The 6,577-nt window shown below is 40.5% G+C and overlaps 1 non-coding gene across 1 annotated transcript; it reads right to left on the minus strand.

Annotated features, from left to right (window-relative positions):
• Window positions 1–2,985: 2,985 nt before the first annotated feature.
• On the minus strand, window positions 2,986–3,126 carry LOC119468601. Its single transcript, XR_005197306.1, has one exon. It is a non-coding gene; the product is annotated as a U4 spliceosomal RNA (small nuclear RNA).
• Window positions 3,127–6,577: the final 3,451 nt, after the last annotated feature.

Below are 6,577 nucleotides of genomic sequence, written 5' to 3' on the forward strand. Positions count from 1 at the left end.
GGGGATGAGAGATGGCAGGAGATGAAAGTCAACAACATGGTCAATAATTGATTGACTGATCATGCCTACCAAACAAAATATGGATAGGAACTCTCGACACTGAAGCTTAGTAGAGCTTCTTGGATGGTGAACACTTTGATATGCTGGGAGAAGGGTATATCCTGATCCCATGGGAAAAGGGCACAGAAGCTCTGAATTCCCAATTCCTTCTTGGATCTTGCCCTACATGCATCTTTTTTATTTCTTTTCTTTTTCTTTTTTTCTTTTGATACAGGGTCTCACTTTGTCATTCAGGCTGGAGTGCAGTGGCACAGTGATGGCTCACCATAGCCTCAAATCCCTGGGCTCAAGCAATCCTCCCACCTCAGCCTCTCAAGTAACTGGGACCACAGGCACATACCATCATGCCCTACTAACCTTTAAAAAAATTTTTTTTGAGATGGGGGTCCCACTAAGTTTTCAAGGTTGGTCTCAAACTCCTGGCCTCAAGCAACTCTCTTGTCTTGGCTTTCCAAAATGCTAGGATTACAGATGTGAGCCCCGGCACCCAGCCTATGTGTATCCTTTATAATAAAACTGTAATCATTAAGTATAGTGCTTCCTGATTGAGTTCTAGTGAATTACAAAACTTGAGGGGTTCACAGGAACCCCTGAATTTATAGTAAATTGGTACAAAGTGCAGGTGGCCTGGAAACTGGTGTTCATGGTATAGGAAGTCTTCTTGAGGTTTAAATCCTTTAACTTGTAGGATCTGAGCTAACTCTGGATGATTAGCATGAAAGCTGAATAGCAGAACACTCAGTTGGGGTTGCAACAGAATAATACCTGATATGGCTTGGCAGTGTTTCCACCCATATCTCACCTTGAATTGTAGCTCCCATGATTCCCACATGACAGTGGAAGGTAATTGAATCATGGGGGTGTGTCTTTCCTGTGCTATTCTCATGATAGCAAATAAGTCTCATGAGATCTGGTGGTTTTATAAAAGGGAATTCCCCTGCACAACTCTTGCCTGCTGCCATGTAAGACATGACTTTGCTCCTCCTTTACCTTCTGCCATGATTGTGAGGCCTCCCCAGCCATGGGGAACTGTGAGTCAATTAAACCTCTTTCCTTTATAAATTACCCAGCCTTGGGTATGTCTTTATCAGCAGTATGAAAACAGACTAATACAACACCCCAGTTATACATACTCCCATTACCATTGGAGGTGAAACTGCCTTTGCAAAACTATGATAGTAGGAGAAATCTGACATAGTTGACTCCATCTTGCTTCTGACCTCCAAGATGCTTTGGTCATTCCCCAACATAGGTCAAGCTAACTTTAGGAGGAATTTAGTTCATAGTTTGACATTAAAGCAAGAATGATTATAGCCCTTCAACTAAACTAAACTGACTTCCCCAAAACTAAACCACCTTGGAAAGGCAATAAGAATAGGATTATGGGAAGGGCTTGAACTCTGCTAAGATTTAGGCATAGATTCTATAATTCAATTCCTTATTGCTCAGGGGTCATATGGCCAGAGATCACAATATGTGTGGCCTTTGCAATTGCTCCCAAAGATAATATAACCATTGTAGAACCTAAGATTGTTTTTTTCCAAGTTGTTTTTCAGACTGACCCCAGCAGGACTCATGACTCATGACTTAGCTGGTCCTATGGACCTACCCAGAGGTGGACTCAATGCATGAGGACCATTTTCCACACCCCTGTAATTTTGCCCACAGCCAATCAGCAGCACCCATTCCCTAATCCACTGTCTACCAAATTGTCCATAAAAATACTATCTTCCTAGGGACACTGATGTGAGTGATAACTCCGTTTCTCCCTTATGGGTCAGCCTCACATCAATTAAACTCTCTCTCTACTGCAATGCTGTATCTCAATGAACTGATTTTGCCTGTGCAGTGGTCAGGAAGAACTCATCAAGCAATTATAGACATAGATATTGTTATAAACCCCATTTTGCAGATGCAGAAACTGAGGCACAGAATAAATAATCAGCTCACGGTCAGAGAGCAGTTGAGCCAGGCTTTGGACCCATGTAGCTCAGTTTCAAGCCAATATTCTTTTATTATTATTATTATAGACACAGAGTCTTGCTATGTTGCCCAGGCTGGTCTCAAACTCCTGAGCTCAAGCAATCCTCCCTCTTCGGCCTCCCAAAATGCTAGGATAACAGGTGTGAGCCGTTGTGCCTGACCCTTTTTTTTCTCTTTATTACTTTAATTTTAATCTTTTTTAAGAGACAGGGTTTCACTATGTTGCCAAGAGTCATCTGAAACTTCTGCGCTCATGTGATTCTCCTGTCTTGGCCTCCCAAAGTACTAGGATTACAAGCGTGAGCCACTGTGCCCTCAAGTCCATGTTCTTAACACTCTCATGTTCTGCCTCCCAATGAAATGCTTATGTGTTATCCAAACTCAAGGAAGATATATTAATAATATATCATGATTTTAATTATAATAAAAGGGTTGAAAATGTTAACCCTTGAAAGAAAGATAGGGAAGCAAAAATGCACACGACACTATAATAAAAGAAAGAGTCACAACCACAGGTATGTCTTTATTGCTGTAAATCTAAGTAATTTTTCTGGTATTTTGTAGAGAAAGAAATATAGCTGTGATGATCCCAGGAGCCATATTTGCATATGCAGACATTTTCCAACATAATAAAATCTTTGGAAATCCCATCTATATTGACTTTAGTATAGAAGGATCTGATCAAAGTTTCATCAAGTAATACCCTCCACTTCTCTTCCAGTTCCTGCATAATTTACATCTCTGTGGAGAAACCAGTCTTTTGATCTGTCCCCAGAAGGTTTAGGGATTAAAGTCCCTAAGGCTATCAGTGAGCTCAGTGACTAGAGTCTCTGATATGCTCCCATTCCATAAAAAGCAAGACGCATGCCCCAAAGTTTGAAACACTGTAAGATGAGGAGGCTTTCTAATGAATATATTTTTTTCTTTTTTTTTTTAATTCAGTCTCCGTAGAGACTGTCAAAAATTGCCAAGGCCGACTATATTTCAAGTTGTCATGGCGGGGTATTGGGAAAAGTTTTCAATTAGCAATAATTGCGCCTCGGATAAACCTCATTGGCTACGATACTGCCACTGCGCAAAGCTCTAATGAATATATTAAAGGGAGGTTTTTAACTGTGTATGGGACTCATGGTTTCTCCCCATCACCTTTCCCCTAATGCTTTCTAAAGAAATTCCATCACATGACACTGCAATGCTTAATATGCCATAATTCCATGTGTTGCTAATGTTATACAATATTAAAATGAAATTGTGATATTTGAAGTGTGCTCATAGCACAATTTGAAAAAATATGCCAGTTTTGAAACTCTGCCAACATCAGCTTGAAAATCTTGCCATAGATTGTTCTTACAGATATATTAATCTGAGTTCCCCCAGGGGTCAACCCGAGACCAGGAGTTGGGTGTAGCGGGCTTATTTATGCAAGAGCTTATCCAAGAAGCCCAATGGGGAAGTGGGGAGTGAGAGTTAGAGAAATAAAAGGGGATGTGTTAATAAGCGGAGGTTTAGTCACTCTCATCCCTGGGAAGGAAGGTGGGGTCTTGGAAACACACCCCCGCCCCAGGGAAGGAGGCATTTGATCTCTGACTCCCTTCTTCCATGTCCAAGGGCTGTCTGAGGGGTTTTGACCCACATGCAGCTGAGTAAGTTCCCTAGGGACAGAGCCAGTCCTGAGCTGAGAAGAAGGAAGCCAGACACGCCAGTACACCTGCTGGCTGTGAACGCTGTAGTATACCTGCTGGCAAACGGAGAATGGCCAAGGGAATGTGAGTGGGGCATCCACTACCTTCCACAGATGGAGCTTACATGTCTGTGCTGAAAATAATCCTTGACACATTAGAGGCCTCCTTTTTAAGGACTCAAAATGCCAAAGAAACTTCTGTCCTTTTTAAAGGCACTTCTGTAGCACCATCCAGACTAGAAAGACAACAGGTCTATGGCACCAAGCTTCCCTTACTAAAAATAAGAAGGCTGTAAGGGACAAGCATCAGGTCTTCTGTACTGGCAATATGTCTCATACCAAGAAAGCACTAAATCATTTTGTTAAATGAAGGCAAGAGTCGATGAATACCACTGTCTCCTACACATTCAGTTAAGACGAATAGTGGATCATTTGCCGAAATTCCCAAAGATGTTCATTTTACATTCAGAAGTCTAAAGGAAGAAACAGATGCTTTTTTTCCAAAAATTTTTTTAATGTCATTTTAAAGCACATAAAATGAGACATTAAAGTGAAAATCTTAAAAAGAACCACTGAAAGGGAGAGGGTTTTTCCCATGGTGTCTTTATATTTTCTTAATTCCATTTGAATAACTCACTGTAAGTTCTCTATAGGAAGAGAATCATGTATCAGAATTTCTCAAAGGTCAGCTTGGAGAGGGTATAGGCATGAAGCACAGCCATTCCTATATTTTAAACACTGTGGTATGATTTCCAGAAGGTCCTTTCTGTGATTACATCTATAGTTTGAAATTTCAAAATTCTAAGGCCAACATTACCAATGTTGGCTGATAATTAATTTGCAGAGGTTCGTAGATGGGGAGATGATCACTTACAATATTAATTCAAGACTAGCACCATCCAACAGAAACATAACACAAGCCATAAACAGGGGCCATGCACATGATTTTAAATTTTCCCATAACCTCATTTTAAAAAGTAAAAAGAACAGGTGAAGCCAAATTCAGTAACATATTTTTATATAAGCCAATATACACAAAATATGATCATTTCATTATGTAAATAATTTTATTATAATTATTATTATTTAAGAGAAGCGCTCTGTTAAGTTGCCCTGGCTGGAGTGCAGTGGCATTCACAGGCATGATCATAGCATGCAATAGCCTCTAACTCCTGGCCTCAAATGATTATCTTGTCTCAACCTCCCAAGTAACTAAGACTATAGTCAAGTGCTACAGTGCTTGGCTATATGTCAATAATGTTTTATAAATTATTGAGATATTTTACATTCTCTTTCTTGTACTAAGTCATTAAAATCTGGTGTGTATTTTGCACATAAAACACATTTCAATTTGGATTGCTGTCCAAAAGAAGACCAGGATGGTTATATAGTAGAAAGGACAGCTTTACTGGTGATATCAGTTTGTATACTTGGGAGGATAGTCTCTGGTGTGGACCAAAGTACTCTGTCTTCAAAGATGGAAGAGGCAGGTTAGGTTTTACACAGAATCTCACGGGTTCTGTATTACTCAGTGGAGTTACACATATTCAGCAGGTTTTGGCGGAAAGCTGTATGTATTTATGATGGGGGTAAGTGCATGCACAATGGGTAAACATATACATAACGTTAGTCTCATATTCACCTTGGGGCATGGTTTTTGCATTAAAATGAGCTACAATTTGGCTCTTCACATAAAATGTGAACTATAGGACCCAAATCCAATTTGTGCACAGCTTCTATAGGCTAGCTGAAACTGGCATAAGGACTACAGTTGCTTATCACAAAAGAGTGTTTATAAGGGTGGTCCTCTATCCAATCAGTTATACTGGTCTGGTTTGTACACCAGAATTGGGAGACGTCTGATCTCTCCTCTTGTTAGGGAGTTTAGCAAGGGTATGGTTCTGGAAGCCACAGGAATTTAGGAAATTGTCATTCCAGCCTAGCCCTTAACCCTCGACCAGTAGGTTATTTTTGTCTCCTTAACCTTGGGGTCCAAGTTAGTCGACAGAGTGGGGTCTATTTTGGTCTCTCAGATCCCAGGACTCACAATGTTCCATGTGCCCACAGCCACATGCAGTGAGTGGCCACTATATTGGATCATTCGAGTTCAGCTTATCTTGTGGGGAAACTTGGTGAAGGATAGAGTTGAAATCAATGAATAGGATTCAAGATAGAGAAGGGAATATCTTCCATAGATGGTTTATCCACTGGAGATTCTTTTTGTTAATGTGCTAGCCCCCTTCTAGTCATAATGTAATATCAGAGCTCTCCGTTTATGTCCATGTTTGTGGCTGACTGTCATATGGCAGAGGAACTATGGTTTGGAACATTCTGAAAAACTGAACTTAGATGAAGTTAAAAGGATAAGAAAGGAAGCTTTGACTGTAGAAGATACTTCAATTGTTTGGTGAATGGTGAGTTGGTCTAGGTCCAGTCCCACTTTTTGGAACCACACAATATAACACTTGCCAAGAAATGTTCCTATTTCCCACTCATGACTTCTTTGTTCTTTGTTCCAAAGACCAAAGTAGGGAACCATATTGGTTTCCTTTGCCTACCTGCAATACATTATCACAAATTTAGCGCCACATTCATCATCCCACAGTGCCAAAGGACAGAAGCCCGTAATGAATCTCACCAGTGTCAGTAAACAGTTTATTCTGGAGGCTCCGGGAAGAATCTACTTCCTGGCTTTTTTCAGTTTCTAGAGTCAGCCTGAATTCCTTGCCTCCTGGCCTCCTACCATCTTTGAAGCCAGCAAATGTTGGCCAAGTATTTCTCAAATCATATCACTTGATTCTTCTATTTCCCTCTTCCCCATTTAAAGGATCTCTGTAATTCCATTGGGCCACC

This window comes from Cebus imitator, unplaced genomic scaffold (genome assembly GCF_001604975.1).
Source record: "Cebus imitator isolate Cc_AM_T3 unplaced genomic scaffold, Cebus_imitator-1.0 Scaffold455, whole genome shotgun sequence".
Taxonomy (NCBI): domain Eukaryota; kingdom Metazoa; phylum Chordata; class Mammalia; order Primates; family Cebidae; genus Cebus; species Cebus imitator.